Source organism: Marmota monax, unplaced genomic scaffold, assembly GCF_021218885.2.
Source record: "Marmota monax isolate L192 unplaced genomic scaffold, Marmota_monax_Labrador192_F-V1.1 WCK01_AAM20220418_F8-fsc00440, whole genome shotgun sequence".
Classification (NCBI taxonomy): domain Eukaryota; kingdom Metazoa; phylum Chordata; class Mammalia; order Rodentia; family Sciuridae; genus Marmota; species Marmota monax.
Genome location: NW_026693298.1, coordinates 483,463 through 504,414, shown reverse-complemented (window position 1 = coordinate 504,414; position 20,952 = coordinate 483,463). Strand labels below are relative to the sequence as shown.

At 36.3% G+C, this 20,952-nt stretch overlaps 1 long non-coding RNA gene and 1 pseudogene across 2 annotated transcripts in view; one reads left to right on the top strand and one right to left on the bottom strand.

The window, feature by feature from the left end:
• Positions 1-16,391, top strand: part of LOC124100912 (uncharacterized) — a 34,863-nt gene extending 18,472 nt beyond the window's left edge. The window contains exons 3-4 of one of the 2 annotated variants that reach the window (XR_006854465.2): positions 4,045-4,115; positions 15,627-16,391. This is a non-coding gene — a long non-coding RNA (uncharacterized LOC124100912). Of the gene's footprint in view, positions 1-4,044; positions 4,116-6,276; positions 10,627-15,626 lie in introns of those variants that run through there. The other variant, XR_006854466.2, reaches the window with a different exon arrangement.
• LOC124100916 (small nucleolar RNA U13) lies at positions 14,662-14,770 on the bottom strand (annotated as a pseudogene).
• Positions 16,392-20,952: the final 4,561 nt, after the last annotated feature.

Here is a 20,952-nt window from a genome sequence, read left to right as displayed (position 1 = left end):
CATGGTTGAGTGGCATTCAGGCGCCAGGGGTGGGGTAATAGGGACAGGAACTTGGAGCTTCAGAAGGGCAACTGGGTGGGGGTCTCCAGGGGCTTAGAGGTCAGACCTGAAAAGCAGAGAGCAAAACCTTCCAGGAAGTGAACCTAGAGCCTCACCCTGGAGCTGCGTGCCCTGAAAGGTAGGAGAACCAGGCAGAGTTCACTACAGTCTGGAAGCCCAGCAACCCACCTGTCTTCCCAGCACCCCTTTCACCCCAGGCCAGCTTGTAACAAGTAGCTCTTTTCTTTCCTTGCTTAAGGGTCCCATCTGAACTCCACCTAACCTGTCCTTCCCCACAGATGATGGTGCAGTAGGGGAGGAAAATGGGGTCCTGAGAGGGCTCAGTCCCCCTCCATGGAATGTCAGGAGCCTCCTTCAGTAAAAGGGCCAGTGAGATTCTCACTATGTGTAAGCATTTAATGGATTGTATGTATATAATATCAATAAGATCAAATACAATGCATGTTTGTACTCGACCCAGACACATATTATTGAGATGTTTATAGATTGACCATGTTGGGTAGATTGGCTTACTTCACGGAGCATAATAGTTTCTAGATTCATCCGCTTACTGGCAAAAGACATTAAGTCACGATTTCATGATTATTTATAAATATATATTTTTAGTTGTTGATAGAACTTTCTGCTTATTTATTTATTTATATGTGGTGGTGAACCTAACCCAGTGCCTCACAAGTACTCTACCACTAAGCTACAACCCCAGAGAACACTTGATTCAGTTTGATATTTTTCTGCCTATATTAATATATTATCTTTAAATAACATTTTAATGTAGAACTATTACTTTTAGACTTTTGCTCCTAGAAATTCATTGTTAATATCTCTCACACTTACTTGGAATGCATAGAACTATTTATTTTGTATTGCAAAGGGTGTTCTGTAAATATGATACTTTAAGTGTTTCATCAGAAATTATTAGTTAATCATCTGTTCATTGCAAACATGACAGTAAAATCATATTGGGACAAAAATTATAAGTAGATAATTAAAGTTAACATTGTACAGCTATGCAATGCTATTTAAATTCATATAAAACATTGAATTCAGAAATTGTTGGTTCTGGAGATGGAAACCAAGACCTCACACATGTTGTGCAGGTGTTCTACTATGAGCTATAAACCAACCTGCTCTATTCAAATTATTAATCTATTAGAATGGTTAACCCACTGATGGAAGTCAGGGCCCTTGTAATCCAGACTTTTCACCTCTTAAAACTTCAGCACTGCCACCTGAGCTTTGGGGGACATTCCAGACCAAAACCATGACATTTATGAAAACAAAACTAAAGTAAATGGGGAAATCTTTAGAACATATGGTTAAGCAAAACATTCCCAGATTTGACAATGAAATAAAACCTAGAAAAGTGAAGATGAATAAATTAATAAACTTCTGTTCAGTGGAATCCCTGATTCAGTGGATAAAAATATAAGTTAAAGACTCAATGAACATGCAAGCTGCATGTGGTGGCCATGCCTGTCATTCCATAAACGTGGGAGGCTGAGACAGGAGGATGGCCTATGACTCAATTCAAGGCCAGCCTCCACAACTTCCTGAAACCCCATCTTAAAAATAAAAAAAAAAAAATACTGGGGATGTAAATCATTTGTAAAGTGCCCTAGGGTTCAATTCTCAATACCCCACCCACTAAAAGGAAAAAAAAGAAAAAAATATATATAAACTCCACTTTGAGCAAAGTGGAGTTTATACATTTTGAATGTATAAGGTATTCTCCAAACTCAACATAGAAAAAAACCAAACAATCCTAAAATAAAAAAGGCAAGACTCGAGGGCATTATGCTCAAAGAGAATACAGTCACAGGGAATGTGTTCAGTGTACTTTGCCATAAGGATTCCTGAACTAAGATGAGTGGGTCAATGGTCAAGACAGGAGATTGGACATCCATGGACCAGGCTACCACTTAACAAAGAGAAAATACACTGCTGACACACAACAGCTTGGACAAGTCACCAGAGTCTCATGCTGAAACTCTCTGAAAGGAAACATACCACCTGAGTCCACTGAAGCAACACTGGTCAGATGACCAGGTCACAGACACAGAAGACAACTTCAAGGCTGTCAGGGGTGAAGGATGTGCCAGGACTGGGAGGGACAGAGGTGAAAAGAAAGGGAGACAGGCCAGCTGCTCAACACCAGAGCCCTTCTGCACCCTGACTGTGCTGCTGTCAGCACCTGATGAGGCCACAACACGGGGTTTCAAGATGAGTTCACCCAGGAAGGCTGGGTAAAGGGCAACAGGTCTCCCCACCAATTCTGTCTCAGTGTGCATCTGAAATTACCTCGGTATAAAACAATTAGCCCTTTTAAAGAGCTTAGGCTTCAGGATAAAACTAGAAGTCCCTGCTCACAGGATGAAAAATACTGAAATAACAAAGTTGAATGGTCCAAGCACAGGGCCAACAGCAGCTGTGAACCACTGGAGGTGACCCTAAGGGCATAGGCAAGAGGGCTGAACCCTGCTCCCTGCTGAAATTTCAGCCTGATCTTCCGTGGTAACTATGGCACCGCGCCTTGGAAATCCACACTTCGCCTCCAAAACCCTCAATGTGAACTTTGAAAGTGGCTGCGTTTCCAGGGAGACTGGCTGGGACAAGTCTGTAGAGAAAGTGCCTGGCCCCACCTACTATCCGCCCATTCGCCAGCACCCCTGTACCCGCCTGTACTCACACAGAGTCACAACTTCTTCTCTGGCGGCGATTTCCTCAGCCAGCCAGAGTGCACTAATTGGCTGCTGTCCATGCTGCCCGCGGTGATAGACCTGAGTGCAGAGTCAGTTGCAGAGGCTGGGAGAGGAGACCTGGGCATGCTTGTATGCTCACTAGCCACGGAAGTCCTCAGCACCACGACCCCCTGGCCAGCTGCCTTATGCAGGTCTGGAGACCTTCAGGCCTGCCACGGAAATAACCCCTTCCCTCTGAGAAGGAGGGGGTGATGCTGAAGGCCCCCTGAGCCTCGAGGGGTGGGGTGAAGTGTTTCTGCATTTTCTAAACCATTTGAATGTTAACATAGAGTACCCGGTACAACATAAACACTATGTAACAGTTTAGAAATCTGCATGGTTTGGCTGGGGCGGAGGTGTGTGGTGAAGTCAGGTGCACCCAATTCATCTTTCCCTAGAGGTTGGTCTTCTGCATACCCATGGACATTTTTGTCATCAAGACTGGCAGTTAGTTGGGGATAGGTCACATTAATTCTGAAGCTCCTCTGGGTCTAATTTCCTTAAACAAAAGTCCTGGATTGTTGGTTACAATTCCATGTGGAAACAGAGAGTCTTGGAGGGATAGTGTGGCTCCATGTCTTCTGTGTACATATCATCCTTCTCTTGCTCTCCTACCCACAAAGCTACTGTGAAATGAACCTTCATTTGCAATCTATTTTAGTATTTAGAGGATTGAAATGAAACTAAGAGTATTGTTTTTTAACAGAGAGTCCCAGCCAATCACAGTAGGGAGGTCTGAACTGACCAAATGAGACAAACACCATTTGCAACCTGAAAAGCTGACTTTGTAACCGGTTGAGTTGTTTTTGTACCTCACATCTCTTTTCTGTTTGTAAATGCCTCCTGATCCTGTGGCCCTGTTCTTCTACTTTTGAGCTGCTGTATAGTGAATTGTTCTTTTTAAAAAAAGTTTATTCAATAAATTGCTTTGCTTCACTTGGTGAAGTTTCTTCATTTAAAAATGACTTTGGGATGTTTATTATTTTATTTTTTGCCAAACTTTCCCATCTCTCCCCCCTTCTTTCTGCAGCTTTTGGTAACTTCTAGTCTACTCCGAACTTCTGTTATTCTTCCTTCTTAGATATTTTTAGAATTTTATTCATCTAAATGAACTTTATACTTTTTACACAAAGTGCTCAATTTTTAAAGAAATCATGTTGGGATTTTAAAAGAACATGTATGAAGCTGTATAAATTAATATGGAAAAAATACATTGTAACAAAGACATATATTCCTTATTACTCAGACATAAAGAAGAATGAAATTATGGCATTTGCTGGAATGGATGTGTTATGGAGAGGCACTCTAGGAAACACTGTAAGTTTGAATTTGAAATCAAAAGAGAGTTTTATTTACCTTGCCAGGGACTGTCACCCACCATAGAGACTCAACCTCTGTAGGAGGACAGCAGCTTCCTGGTCCATCCAAGAAGAATATAAGCATAAAACCTACAACTTAGTGACTTGCTGATAATCATGTAAGCTAGACAATCAGAGAAATTAAAACATTAACATGTGGGACCTGTGGGCTTTAGGCAGGACTGGAAATTTCCAGTCAGCAAGCAAGTGATAAACATAAGCACTAATAAGTAGCTGAATAAGAAATAAACATATAGAAATAAATGTTTTTATATGTATTAATCATAACCAGTTAGGAAAAAACATATAGGTAAAAACATTGCCTTCATAATAGCTACAGGAAATTTATAATACATTAAAAATTTTTATTGATCTAGAAGAAAATTATAAATCTTTTTACTGAGATGCTTAATAGACCACAAGTCCTCATAGGAGGAAGGACACAGGTCTGGAGAGGAATGCCATAAATATTTGGTTTTTGCTTAGTTGAGACAGAATCTATGTTGCCCAGGGTGGCCTTGAACTTCTGGGCTCAACTGATCCTTTTACCTCAGCCTCCCAAGCAGCTGGAACAACAGGCATGCAGCACCATGCCTGGTTAATAAACCTTTCATGGCCATGATTCTGTTGTATATTTTCTTTATAGATAACTTCTTACTTTTTATAAGTTAAAAAATACTAGAAAGGGCAAGCAGCATAGGCCCTCTCTTCATTCCCTGACCCAAACTTAAGCCTCTGGAGATGGGGCTGCCCAGGGGACTCTGCTGCACAGCTAGATTTGGCAGTGACTCAGAAGCCACTTTTTGAAGAACAGAGACCTCTGAATTTCTTAGCATTCCTGCCAAGGAATAGATTTCAAATAAACACTTAATTTAAGACTTTTTAATGATTCAAACTATTGAAGACGCTGTACTTACACAATTTCAGCATTGTCTTCACAGAATAGTTTTGTGCAATACTGTCTGAATTATTTTTCTCTATAGGGAAGCTGCATAAAATATTCTACATTAACCCGGATTCTTAAACGTGAAACAGAGATAGTTCCATTACAAATAAAAATTGTGCATAATATAGTCATTTAAAATATATGTATATAATTATTATGCTTAATGTAAAACAAAACACATACAAAAATTGTTTCTAATGGCACTACTACAGGCAAGGGAAAAGCTCTTTCTTGAAGAATGACAAAAAAATCTTTATTTTTATGTAAAAAGCACAAATACACATATAGTACATAAATTGATGATGAACATATGTTGGTATGAAAATTTCAACAAAGAAGCCCAAAAATTTAAGAAAAAAAAGTGTTTCAATGAGGATTTGGTGGTTGAGACATAATGAACAAATCTGTGAAGAAATTCTATTTATGATCTTTAAATATCAACATTGGTATAAGACCAGAATTACATGAAAGTTTCTATAAATAGATGGATTTTGCAATAATTAGTATTTGCCAATTTTGCATGAAGAAATAAAATACTGAGATTGGATAATAAGTTCAATATCAGGCTGGGGGTGGGTATGCAGCTCAGTGATAGAGTACATGCATGGGCTGAGGATAGCATGTATGGGTTCAATACTACAAAACGAAACCAGTACCAAAAAAGTACAATGTTTTACTTCAGATTAAGGCAAACAACAGCCCACTTTACCAGATTATTTCAATGTGAACTAGTCTCTTCCCTGGATCCTCATCATGCCTGTATGTACATCATCTTTTGTCTCATAAAGTTTAGGAAAAGGTGATTGCCCAATTTCATCATATTATTCTCCTGCCTCAATAAACCTAGATCAAAACACCAAATACAAAAAGAAAGTCCCCAAGAGCTCAAAACAAGTTATTTTAATAACAATTGTGGTTATTATAAACATGCAAAATTACAAGCTGGATAAGGATCTACCTATAAATCCCCAATATCTGGAAATTCCTGCTGTGACATTGTTCTTTCTATTCAGGAGACCCCTCCTATTGCAACTGAAGTTTACTTGGTATTGCTCCTCCTTCAATAGAAGAGTACTCATAGTTATTTATTAAACTGACAATCTCTTACTCTGAGAAGGAAACTAGAAACATTATCACAAAACGCTGAGACTGACTTGCTGCTCATGTTTTCTAGTAAATGTGACATGTGGCCCCAGAGTCAGTGAAGACTACCCAGTCACCACCCAGTTACCAGCTCATTATGATCTCTCTCTCCACCTTAAGCCACTTTGATAAGCAGGAGAATAAGGAACACACACTTGAGCACACAATCTGATCTCTGCAACCTGAGGCCAGACCAGCAACCTACCCTTCTGGGGAGATAAGTGTTCCTCTCTACTTCCTGTTACTGTCTTTCTTGCAGCCACCCTTCCTTCCCTAATGGACTTGCTCCATCACAGGAGCAAACTGAGGGAATGCAACAGAGAACAGCTGGTGAAGGCTCCAGGAGATGCAAAGCAAAGTGCCCAAACCCATATGCCCTTTCCAGGAAGGAAGGTGGAGAAGAGAGAGGTTGCCCTGCACCACCACTTCGGCTCCTGGGAATATACCACACAAACCTACAAAAGAAAAGGAAGATTTGGTTTTCATGTTTGATGTCAAGAATCTCTAGTCACATAATTGGACCAAAAGTTCCCTCTGGAAACCATCTCAGCCTACATTTTACCTTACAGAAGAGGAGAGATGTTACCATCTGGACCTACTAAGCTAAACACAGTCTCCCAATTACAGAATGTCAGGAGGAATACAGGTCTCCCAGATTCTGTTCCACTGTTTTTCTTACTACAGTAGTCCCCTCATCCACAGTTTCAGTGCTCACTGGTTAAATAAAACTTGAATATATAAATAGGAAATTCCAGAAATAAACAATTCACAAGTTTTACGTTATGCTCCATTCTGAGTATTTTGATGAAATCTCACCGTTTCCTTCCATCTCATTCCATCAATCCCAGAACATGAAGTATTCCTTTGTAGAGTATACCCATGCTGCATGTACCACCTACCCATTAGTCACTCAGTAACCATATCCATTGCAGAATTGTTATTGCAGGTGCTTATGTTCAAGTACCATTAATGGCCCCAAAGTGCAAACTATTAAAGTGTATTATTATTATTATTATTATCATTTTACATATTATAATTAATCTTTTACTGTGACTAATCTATAAATTAAAGTATCATAAATATTAATGTACATGGAAAAACCCAGCCTATATTCAGAGGTTTTCACTTGCGGTTTTAGAACATATCACCCACAGGTTAGGGGGAGTACTATAAAATCATTGTGACTCCTTAACTAAGGAAAATTTTTAGAAAGTAAAAATTTAAAAATGCATTGCTTTAACTTCTGAAATCAGAGAGCTTACAAATGATTGTCAGTCATGTCATGTGTGAGACTGATATAAAACTGCAACCACACAGTTATCCTCTCCATTCACTTGCATGGCTTTTTCCACCCTCTAAGTTTGTTTACTTCCTGTCACAAATGGATTTTGGCTCTATGAAGATGTGTATTTTTATTTGTTTTGCTTACTGCCATATTTCCAGGACCCATCACAGTGCCTGGCACATAATAAGTCTTCAAAAACTACTTATTGGGTGGCCAAATGAATAAATACTTGCAGCTTCTCTTAAGGGGAACCATTTCCACTTAAGTGACATTCCTCGACATCCTGACTGAAACACAGGATCAACATACTCAACAGATAATCCAAAGCCTAACAAATCATGTGTGTGTGTGTGTGTGTGTGTGTGTGTGTGTGTGTGTATGTTTATTTTTCTCATCCCTCTTTGTCCCTCACTGGAACCTACTAGTTTGGCCATGCTGGTTGTGGCCTCACACAGTGGACGATGGGCACTGATATTGCAAGAAGTCAAAAAGAGGCAGGCCATAAAATGGTGTAAGCAAAATACAGAAGCATGCATTAGGCCTAAGTCTAAAGCAACCAAAAGGGAGGTGTCAGCACTAGACTGAGAACTCCAAGCCCTCTGCTGAAGTGTCTACACTGGCTGAGGATTTAAAATAATTTTCTCATTCCAATACCCAAGACTATGACTCTAATGCCTGGATTCGGATGTTGTGCCATTTCCAATTTCCCCACATTGATCTTACACAACCAGTCTTTGTATGGCTATCTTCTACCTTGTGCTGAAAATCCTAACACCAGTGATAATTATAAACAACTGGTATTACCCATAAAGCCTTCATCAGCTTAGGTGAGAAAGTATTCTACATTGTGAGTAGTGTTCCAAGACAAAGTGAATAAAGCACATATAGAATATAACTGCCCCTCTTCCAGTATGCATGGCTTTATTTCTGTATCTAGACACATGCTGTTATAAAAATCTTTCACTGCAGTATTTCATTATGGATAGTCCAATTCACTTCCTTTAATAATAATCCAGAAGCAACCTGGATTTACAATCTGTAAAATTTTTAAAAGACAGATAAACGATGCATAATTTAAAAGTAGAACCATAAAATTATAAACCTTACAATCATGATAACTACTTTTAATATAAGTGAGCAAACAAATTCTTAACAAGTAATTTTGTCTTAAATTGTTAGACCAAAGGTAAATACCAAATTGTATAAGCAGCAATAAGTAAGTCATTTTCAATGATGTTCAGAGATGCCTTTTATCTCCATATTTTGAAAATATCCATAATTATATTTACAAGCAGGGGTCACAGCTATATTTTAACATTTTTTTTTAAAAAAAGGAAAAGTAAGTAGGAATACGTGTATATTATACTCATATTAAAAAAGAAGTAATGATAAAAAAATAAATATAAACTATTACCTATAATGGAACAGAGAATAAATTTAAAGAAACAGAAGCAAAGTCAAACCTGTTGGAATATATCATGTTACATGTTATTGTTATTAGAAACCCAGATTTCATTGTTAGAGACAAAATAAAAATATAAAAAATTAAATTTGAATTGACATTCTAAGAATTCATGACTTTTCAAATGTATTTCCTTGTTCTGCCTAATGAAAGGGCTTAGAAGCAATATTGTCCTAAATTTTGAGATCCTAAATGCCAAGAAGCAGGAACACAGTTATTTGTAGTCATATTATGCCTACTTTTCCAATTATTTAAACATTGTATATTAAAAAATGTAAAAAAGAATATTGGTGGGCTGGGGATGTGGCTCAAGTGGTAGTGCACTCCCCTGGCATGCACAGAGTGCTGGGTTCAATCCTCAGCACCACATAAAAATAAAATAAAGATGTTATGTCCACTGAAATCTCAAAATAAATATTAAAAATTCTCTCAATTCTCTCTCTCTCTCTCTCTCTCTCTCAAAAAAAAAAAAAAAGAACATTGGTCATTCTAATTCTAGTAATGATATCTGCAGGTAACAATTGTAAACCCTGGGGCATGGGTAATGATCTGAAGTCACTGAAGTGGTGCTCAAAGCAGACAGGTCCTAAAAGACATTTGGTTCCTCAAAGAAGGAAACCTCACGAAAATCCAGGTTTTCGTAGCTTTTCCCAGAGGACCTCCCACTGCTCTGACTCCTTTTCTTAATGTTGGAGTGGTGGAAAGGCTCTTCTTTTTTCTCTTTATCCCCATCTCCTGCTGGCTCACAATTGCCTCAGAGTCTATGTATAAGCTTTTCCTTTACTAGGATATTAATTTCTGTCAACCCACCTCCAAAGTGTAATGAACATATAGCCCTATGTGATTCCCAATCTTAAATAGGATCTTCTGAGTGAGACATTTCCTGACTTCCCAAACTTTATCTGGTTCTGTTAAGATAAAGAAAGCTTATTACAGAAATAAGGAAAACTATTGTAACACACGCTTCCCATACTACTGTTTACTTCCTCCTATTTTCTGGTGATAAAGGGATACACCAATTAATTTTAGGAGGGGAATATCTACCAAAATGTTCAATAAAAATGTTTAATTAAATTTAGTTACATTAAGATAAGGTGGTTTCATTATCCTATGATTTGAATTTTCCCACCTACTTTTGAGAAAATGGAATAGACTTTCTACTATACAAGAGTATAGAATATATGGATTGCATTTGCCTTGAAATGTGGTTACTGCTTGCTACATTGAAGTGTGATGCTTAACATTATGTGTCAACTTGGCTTGAATAAGTCTCAAAATTTTGATGAAATTCCCTTACAGAGGTTGCTATGAAGATTTCTTTAGATGTGGCTGATATTTAAATAGATTTTCAGTAAGACAAAACACCTGTCATAATTTGATCCAATCATCTGAAGGCTTTATGAGAAAAGACTGAGTTCTTCTAAAGAAGCGTGATTCTGCTGCCAGACTTCCTTTATACTGAAACTACATCATCATCTCTTTTCTAGCCCACAGGAGTGCTCTGCAGATTTTAGAATTATCAATCCCAGCAAATGCCTAAAACTAAAGCTGTATCCCCTCTCCTCCCGCTACCACTCTCCTCCTCCTCCTCCTCCTCCTCCTCCTCCTCCTTCTTCTTCTTCTTTTCTCTCTCTCTCTCTCTCTCTCTCTCTCTCTCTCTCTCTCTCTCTCTCACACACACACACACACACACACACATGCAAACAATCAATTGAATCTGTTTTTCTAATGAACCTTGACTAATATAGAGAGAATAGAGGGAAGTAAGAAAACTAATTTCACAAGTGCATGAATCACTCTTTCTATTAGTTATTTTAATTCCCCAAGAAACCCTAGAAAGTAAGTTTAATTATTATTGTAATTTAGGAGGAGAAAAAATGAGTCCCAGAGAAGATAAGAGGTACTTTCCTGTGTAATGGGAAGCCATGCGAAGAACCTGGCATGACAGTCTTCATGCCTTCTGCCATTCTTAGATTACCTGTCTGTGAGAGGCACTGGCTAGGGAAACTTGTATTAGCCAGAGACAGCACTGCACTATGCTCCAAAAATAAGAGAGACTCTTTGGATTAGAGAAGGGCAAAAATAAACTTCAGAGTTATTGTTGGTAAGCTGTGATTGTTGCTGTGGTTTTATTAAGCAATAATTTTTTCTGACATTGTGCTGGTTTTCAGAGATTATGAGATAGTCCCCCATTTTAAAAATAAAACACAACAATATATTTCTTCATTCCATTAGTGAGCTGAGAATGGTTTTTATTTTCTTTCAAGTTTTTTGCCCAGTTTTCTTGATGCAGCCCCCACATTTGTAAATTTCACTGAGGCTAGACTAGGACAAACCTTTGTCCTCCAAATGGAGCATGTGTTTCTATTTCAAAGTCTGTGGCCCACGTGTACCTTGGGTAAGAACAATGAATGGAAGAGTTGCCAAAATTATAGTATCCTAGGGGAAAAGCAATGTAGACTAATTGTACTCTCTAAATAATAAAATAAGGTATAGGCTTCTTTGCTCAAAGCCAAAATTATTTCTATATATCTCTAGTATTTACAGTTCCCAAGAAAGCATCCCAAATTTATTCTTAGGACTATCGAATATGATGGCCTTAAGGCACCACACTAGAGGTAGAAATGAGTTTGAGTGGATGACATCTTATTAAATAGAGAGAAAGAGTTTTCTGATGTTAATATAAATGTATACTTTGATTGATTTTTTTGGAGACCCCTCAAAATATTTTAGATGAAAACATGTGTCAGTTAAAATATGATAATAAAATCAAGTCCTTTGTATATATTTATGTCACTATATTTTTATTTTGGAACTGGTTTTAAGACTGAACTTAAATTTTATAGCAATGAATTATCAATTTATTATTTCTGCTGTTTTTTTTCTCTTTTGTATTGATCACCAGCAAAACACAAGCTTGCAAGAGAAAATGTCAATATTTCAGACTAAGCAGAATGGAGGCTACCCCCTAACTTTTCTGACCTTAAATTCAGAAGAAATATATTTGATAGGAGATATAGAAATCAAAAGCAAAAAAAGAAAAAGAAAATTAGCTCAACTGGGCTTAAAATCTGAGAGTAGTATTTAGAGCTAAGAAATAAATTTGAGTGAAATGCATCTTAGAATAAAAGCAAAACCAAAATTCCAGTGAAGAAACCAAACCACATATGTAAGATGGAAAGAGTAAGACAATTCATTGGAAAAGCTAAAATTCTAATAGAAATGAGATTAGAAAGAAAAAGAAGTTGCAAAATGGATGAAAATGAAAAGAGAGATCTAAATGTTTTGAGTTTCATTTAGCAGGGCAGAGGCTCCTCCATTGCCTTCAGGTTGGATGAGTCCCCAGGCCTTTCTAACGAAAGAGCAGTACGTGACCAAGTCGCATATTGTGATTTCCTCATTTCTCTCTAATGATGACGCTTTCAAAAAGTTCCTCCTTAGTTCTGTTATTTGGAACTTTTTCCCAGTCACCAACACTCAAAATAATTATTAATTGGAGAAACTGGTTTTTTTTATGAAAACATATGCTGCTCTTTGATGATTTTCTCTATTCATGTTAGTTTTAATGTTTTTACAACTTATTGCTGTCTTTCCCCTTACTAAACATGACTATTTTGTTTTAATTAATTTTAGCATTTACATGAAAGAATACTTTGTATAGATTTATTTATTCAGTGTTTTGACCTTAATAACACTCTCTGGGAATAAAGTTATTTTCCATTATTTTGTTATTGTTGTTGTTTTTCCAAATGAAATTATGCTCTTTTTATGCATGGTATTATATTTGAAGAATGCTAATGCAATAATGAAGCCATAATCAAGCTAATTCATAGCCAAAAATGTTGTTTAAGCACCCACCAATACTGTGACTCTCTTTTAAGCTACATTTTTATGCACTACCTTTTTTTGCTGTTAGTTCTAGGGTCTTGAATTTCCAACTAGACTATAAAATCCTCCATGATAGGGACAGTATTTTAATGCTTTTATGACCTCCATTGATATTGGTATAGTGCTCAGTAAAATGTGCATTTGAATAAGTGTGTGTTGAATTGATACAGTTCTTAAACATGCATATAATTGAGTCATGTGACATCTCTGAGTTGCCAAGTTTTTGAGTTAAATGGTACTTAAATTAAAGTAGCTAGCTTCCTTAAAAATTATAAGATTCTTCTAAAATCTCATCATTCCTAATTCAATTTGTTAAAAAAGATGCATATTTCAAGAGCCAACAATTTTAGAATATTACTTATTCAATTGCATTTTTGCTATTTGACTTTAGAAATCTTAAATAAATCTTATTTAGTATACATCTTTTCTTTTTGGCAAAGAATATACTTAAAGTGTTAGAACTACATATGTTCATTTTTGGCAATAATTCTTACTATATTGGCAAGGTTCAGTTGTTTCTTTTAAGATATTTGTATTTCTTAAAAGCTTCACAACAAAAAATAACAATATGTGAATTATGTGAAACTGAAGTTCATTCTGTATGTTGTGTATAGATTTATCTTCTCATATACTAAAATATTTGGTGTCCTCAGTACATTTGTACTGGCTCTGGTACAATTTAAACCTTTGGTAGCTCTCAGTTTTCCTAAACATTTTTTTAAAGTTTTTTGTTGTTGTTGTTGTTCTATCTCAGAATTATTTTTGTGTGTGAGAAAGTTCTTGACTTAGAATTAAAAAAATGTGTAAGAATTATAAAAACTTTCAGATCCATGTTGTTTTAGAGATTTATTGGTTAAAAAATTAACTTTTTAGTACTCAAAGCTACTCTTTTTTTATATATACTTTTTAGGTGTACATTGACAGAACACAATGCCTTTATTTTTATGTGGTGCTGAGGATCAAACCCAGGTTCCACCCATGCTAGGCGAGAAAATCACAGCCCTCGGAGCTAATTTTTATGTGAAGTTGCCTGTGTGCTTCTCTCTTTCTCTCCTTCCCTCACTGAATCTTGATTTCTATGTTATCTATTTGTCAAAGCCATCAGACTTCCATATGTTTAATAAAAATAGTGTAAATGAAACATTAGTTTTTTTATAATTAGTTGATACCTTAATAATTTTAAAGAATTTTTTATCAATTTCTTTTGGTATTTATGCTTGTAAGAAAAAATTAACATTGACATTCGTACAAATACTATTAACATTCTGAAAATGGTGAATCCACATAATGAATAATTAAACAATTTAGGGTAGTTTTTCAGGGCTATTCTGTAAATTTTCATCCAGGAGATGAGGCCTGAACATATTTTGAAGCAACTGTGTTCAGGGAAGTGAAAATATAATATACTGGATTTATGTGTAGAGGGTAAAGAGATCAAGAAAGTTCAGATCTGTCATTATTTAGAGTTAGACTTTATCCTTTAGTTGGTATAGAATTGTAAAAAAAAATGTTTAAAAGATAAAAAAAATTGAAAATTGAACAAGACAGTATGTTAAACTGAAAATTAAACAGGACAGTATGTGATATGTATTGGAAGGTAATAAGAAAGATAATTCTTTTTGTTCTTTTTAGACAATTTCTAGGGTGGCTCATGGGCCCCAGGAGGAGAGATCAGAGTAAGGTGGAATTATATCATTTATTAAAAAGAAATAAGAACTCAATAGAGAAGGAAGGATTTTAAATGTACCTAATAAAATACCTTCCTTAGCCTTTTTTTTTTACAACAGATAAGTAATGTGCAGAGGTAGTGACAAGGTGTAGAGCAAGGCATATCTCCCACACCAGCCACATGAACACTCAATAATCATCACACTTATGAACCAAAAGTATCTTTATTCTATTTTTATAAGTTACAATAAAGATTGTTGTCATGATGAAATAAATGATTAAAATTTAATTCATTTTTATATAGGTCATAAAATCCATGCAATCAATTATATCTTGGTTAGTATAACAGATTGAATCATATCATACTGTTGGCATAGGCCTATATTTTTATTATTCTTTTCCTTATGACCTACTTTATCAGGAAGGGCCTTTGGACTTTCAGGAGTAGTTTCTTAAGCTTATTTATTAAATTTAACAAGCTTTTCATAAACTTCCTTAACTGATTTTTTCTTAGGGAGTTTGGCTATAATCCTTAACTGTGTATGAGAATTGGCTGAATTATTGCAATTGTTGCAAGCTGACCTATTTTCCAGGATTGCTATGTTTACCTAGAAAGTAATGTTAATTCCCCTAGACTCAATGGTCACATGAGAGGTGAGTAATATTCCAATAAAAATAAAGCCAAACAAAAACCATTCAATTCCCAGAAACATGCTGCACTCCCCTGGAGGTGGGTTCCCTAGCACCATCCACCTCAGGAAGACCTTGCCGTTTCCTGGGTCAGGGGAGGGGTGAAGCAATTAACCAGTCTTCTAAAAGTTTTACCTAAGAGTACCAACTTATTTGTAAGATAAAGAAAAGTCAGATTAAACTAATGTCCCCTAGTAAGTCAGATCTCTAAAAGTAAGAAATTTTACTTTCTTCAATTCCAAGATGAAGAAAGTACCCTACATGTGAGTGTACTCAAATAAAACAATGAATAATAAATGACATAGGGTGAGAGTGGTTTATCCATATAACTACCATAAAACACTCAAACAACAAGTGCAATAACCATGTTACTCTCATCTTTGTGCAGGAATCCCAATAATACCAGCAAGAACTGCTGCTGCTACAAGGTCCTCTTACACAGGTGATAGAAATGTCTTCGCACATCAACCCTGTGGATCCACTCTTATCCAACTGTTATTTCCAAAGGGAATGGGGACATGTCCCAAATAATAGCACTCAAACAACACAGAGCTACTCAGGTTACACTTATGTTTGACTATGGGACACAGACACTTGAGAACGTGTACAGAAGAAATCAACATAATCTAACATAACATAAAGAAGGCATGGCTGAAGGAAGGAAGAGAGCACAAAGGAGAGAAGATCATGATACTACTACTGAAGTAGTTCCTACACTGGGGCACTGTGCTGTGTGCATGAAGAATCCTGCTCAACAAACAGGGGACCCCAAGCTATATTGTACAGTATCTGTTACAGTTTCAATATTAGATGTCCCTCAATAGCTCATGTGTGAGACAATGCAAAAAGGTTTAGAGGTGATATATTATTGATTTATAAGAGCCTGCATCCAATCAGTGAATTAATCCCTTGATAGAGATTAATGGTTTGGTAACTGTAGGCAGGGAGGGTATGGCTGCAGGAGGTGGGTCTCTGGGGATGTGACTTTGGGATATATGTTTTTTGAGCTGGGCTTAGTTCTCTGCTTCCTAGCCTCTGACCAATTCTCCCACCAATGTTTCACCTCACATAAATTCCCAAGGAATGAAGCCTTGTGGAAATGCACAGATATCTGTGAAACTGTGAGCTCCAAATAAACTTTTCCTCATCTAAATTCGTCCTTGTTGGCTGTTTTAGTCACAGTAGTGAGGAAAGTTCACTAAAACAGTTATCACATTTCATATATGAGAAATCAATCCAGATAAACCAATGGTTCCAGGTCAGTCCGTCAGATTCTCAGGTCCTCCTCATGTAGAGATGGGAGCTCCACACTGTCTCAGAGGAATTTACAAATTAAGTGAATCCTTATTACACTATTCTAATGTGTGTATGCCTAAAATTTTCTATAAAGCTATTTTTTTTAAAGTTGCTCATCTAAGTGATCCAAAATATACTTGAACCAATTATTTGAGATCAAGGAAATAGAAAATATTTTTTATATTTACTATCAACTTAGATTTAAAAACTACACAGGAAATTGTCAAAGGTATATATAGCATCCTGATTTATGTAAATATTTTTAAATCACCTAGATGGATGTCAAATTTAACATTCACTCATTCATCCATCTATTTTGGTGCTAGGGTACAACCCAAGGCCTTGAGCATGGTAAGAACATGTTCCACCACTCAGCTACACCCCCAACCTCAACGTTAATTTTTGATTAACTAACTGGATTGTACCACTTTTGTTGGCAAGAGAAGTTGTTTGTAGTTTGTTTGTTTTCAAGATCATCCTTATTTTGCTATTTCTTTTTCAACAGCACTGAATCTGGCACGCAAGAACTGAGGAAGTGGTAGATATAAACTATATTATTATTTATAAATGATAGTCAGTAGTAAATGACTAATAAGCCCTTTTCCCCAACCTATAATTTCCACTGTTTAAGCAGTCCAAAGAAGTACCAGAATACGAGAAAAGAGAAACTGCTTTCCATATATGTAAGGAGGCTCTATTTATTTAGTCACTGGTGATATACAGTGGTAGTTTTCCCGTGAAGGATATTTAATAGAAATGTACAAGAGTAACATTAACAGGTTAAATCATCAAGAGTTCCATAAGCCACTGCAAACATTTGTTACTAAAGGGCATAGTTGTCTTCCCTGGTTGGTGTCATTAAACAGATGATAAGCATCACAAACCACCAACTGAGGCTGATCAGTTACATTTATCTCAACTTATAAAAACCCATTACATTTTTATTGACTACTTCACTTATTTTTCTGCTTAATGCATCCCGTAACATTACTATCTACACAAGTTCCTTCTCTGCTAAGTCTTCTTTCACATGTTCAAATTGAGTCTCTCGAGAAATGCCTCCCCACTCTACTGAAGACATCATCTATGCTATCCTTCAGATTGCATGTTTCCTGAATAAAGAAACACAAGGAGTTCCCCTTTCTTTACAGGGAAGCATGCCTCCAACTGTCACACCCAATCTCTTGGTCCAGGCATGGCTATGTTTTTGGATTCTTTATTCCAAGAAATACCTGGAACAACTAAATGAAGATTTTTAATGAGAGGGAAATCTCCTCTGTTCTTAGAGGAAAAGTGAAGAATCCAATCTCCTCAGGTTTACACATACAACTGTTCGTACATTGCAATGCTCCTCACTTCAAGGTTCTCCACAAAATACAGCATTACTTGTCCTTGGCATTCTTCAGCATCCACATGAAAAATTTCCCTATCACTAACAGAGTCTCAGATGTAATGGGGTTCCCAAGCTGATGTAGAGGATATTAGCTGATGAGGATTTTTTTTGCCCCTACAAACTTCATGCTACAAAGCAAGACAATGTTTGTAAAGAACAGAATATCAGCATGAGAACAGAAATGCACAATCAGAAACATCACTCAATTTCTATCCATGCATTTCACCAAGTTTTGTTGATGGACATATCACTGGTTACTGCTGGATTTCTAACTCAGGTGGCTGGGATCCTAAAGTCTCATGTAAATGAGATTCCCAAATCCTCTATCAACACGCATTGCCTAACTTCTAGTCCTGGCCCCCAGAATATTTTACGCAAGCTGAAAATTGGAAATGAGGATCATGTAAGGACACAGCTATCACCTGGCTATTTCATAAAAGCATAGTGCCACATCTCTTGGAACTATGAAAAGAGTGACAGCCAAAAGCCTCACACAATTTACCTAGGAATGCAGGCTAGATATAAAATGATTCTCCTGAGATCCTCCTGCCATATACTGTTGTGATTGCTGCAGGCTGAAAATGTTAAAAGTGACCTCCATGCTTACCTCTACCACCTAAAAAACAAACATTGGGAACACATTTAGACTAAGGAGGATGAGATGAGACTCTCTCCATTTCAAGTTGAATGTTCTCATCTATTCACTCAGTCCAAATGATACCTAAGTGAACCACAGAGTGTGGAAGAATCACTCACTGCCCAAGATTTCTCAGGTCATCTGAGCTGTGTAAATCTCAGATGGGACTCAGAAGAACAAGTCTTAGTTTGAAGGACAAATAGAAGGTTCAGCAGATGGCTTGTCTTTTCCTTCAGTGTGTTGGAAGAACACCTTCCTTTAATTTAATATGTGGGGAGAAAATGTTCTTGTGTGTGTGTGCTTTCTTGCCTCTCCACTCCTTCCTCACCACCCCTTTCCTATGCCCTCTTCTGCATTCTGAACCTTCTTTTCTTCTGCATCACTTAAAATGGGTTCTTAAAAGTCTTAAAAGGAAAAAGAAAAGATGCTATTCAAACGTTATCCCAATGATGACTTATTAAATGTGATATCCGCTGCATCTGACCACCAATAGCCAAGCTTTGTCAAACTCTTACACAAAGTCACACATACAAAACGAGAAAGATGGGCAAGAAATCACTTTAGAGAAGAACTAGATTAGCTCAAGGACTTTTGAAAAATTACACCATACACCAGGAGTACAAATCTCAGGCAGGCATATTTCTCATTGAAAGGAACACAATTCGAACACAGTAAGACTGAGTACTTTTGGTGAAACTGTCATATTTACTCTGTATTTCTCTCAAAGTTGTTAGTAATGTAGAAAAGGAAAATAAATCCTTCTATAAGAGGTCATTCATTTAGTTTTATGATTCTGATCATCTCTCTTCAAAAATTCTAAAACTTCAAGTTACAATACAAAACTCCTAATTATTCTGTATACCAAAAATAATTAGCAGGGATAAAATTAAAATCCAACCTAGGAAACAACAAAAATACCTTCCTTTTAGTGTGATCAAAATAATATACAATGCTGGGTGCAGAGTGGCATGCCTGTAATCCTAGCAGTTTAGGAGGCCAACACAGAAGGATTGCAAGTTCAAGGCCAGCCTCAGTAACTTAGAGAGGTCCTAACATCCTTTCTGAAAATAACAACAAAACAAACAAACAAAAAATCTATACACACAGCAGAAGACGCTGGTATTTTGAAAACAAATTTTATCAATATGTTTTTTTTTCTAATTTTCTAGAATGATTACACACATTCTAAACAGTATGAAACTTAATTCTGACTGTGAATACTTAATATGATTCTCATGTACTTTCTAGTCATGTAAACTAAAAGAAGTCTTAAATATCTGTAACTCAGTTATTCAGACAATCAATGGGAGCAACATCAAATCACAGATATCAATAAATCCTGACCATCATGAATGGTTAACATAAGAAAGGGACAACCAGACTTTCCCAATAAATTCCCCACAGAACCAAACACCACCAACTATTTCACCTTCCTACCCTGCAAAATAAGCCAAGTCTCATCAAGCCTCAAGACCTAACTCATAGTTTACAGGAAACTCAGAGGGAAGAGAAACATGGTGAATGAGCACACAGGGACACAATGAACAAAATATAGAATGATAAAAAATCTACAGGAAAACATTCAACTTCCTCACTTAACAAAGGAGGGGATAAGGCCAAAAAAAGCAAGAAGGATGAAAAACCTATAGATGAAAAGAGACTTATCAGATATCTTAACCAACTGCAACATACACTTGTTAAGAAACATTGAGAGAGACAAGCAAGGAGATTGAATACTGATTGGCTTTTATGGATTAAAGAATGATAATTCAATTTTAGATCAGCTAATGATAGTGGGTTTTTAAAAACTTACCTTTTATGTATATGTGTGTGTGTGTATATATATATATATATATATATATATATATATATATAATAAACATAATAAATGTATATATTATTTATGTATATTATAAATATGTATATATATTATTTATAAATATATATTATTTATAAGCAAAATTGCAGATCTAAAATTTATGTTAAATTTATCTAGAGCATGGTGTGCACACATATGCCATACATGTGATGTTTTTTCCTGTATATGCATACCTGTGATAAAGTTTAACTTATAAATTAGTTATTTATTAATAATAACTCAATAAAAGAAATTAATAACAACTCAATAAAGAAACACAACAATAAGCTGAAATAAAGGATTTTCTCATATGCTCTAATCTCTCTGGAAAGAGTGAAGACATACTGGTATTTCAACCACAGCTTGACCATGGTGGGGGTAAAGGAAACCATGGGAAGTGAAACCTCAGATAGGGGCAGGGGAGACTGCTGTGTATAAACCACATTCAATATAAAGTCACACATACAAAAAAGAGAAATATGGGCAAGAAATCACTTTAGAGAAGAACTAGATTAGCTCAAGGACTTTTG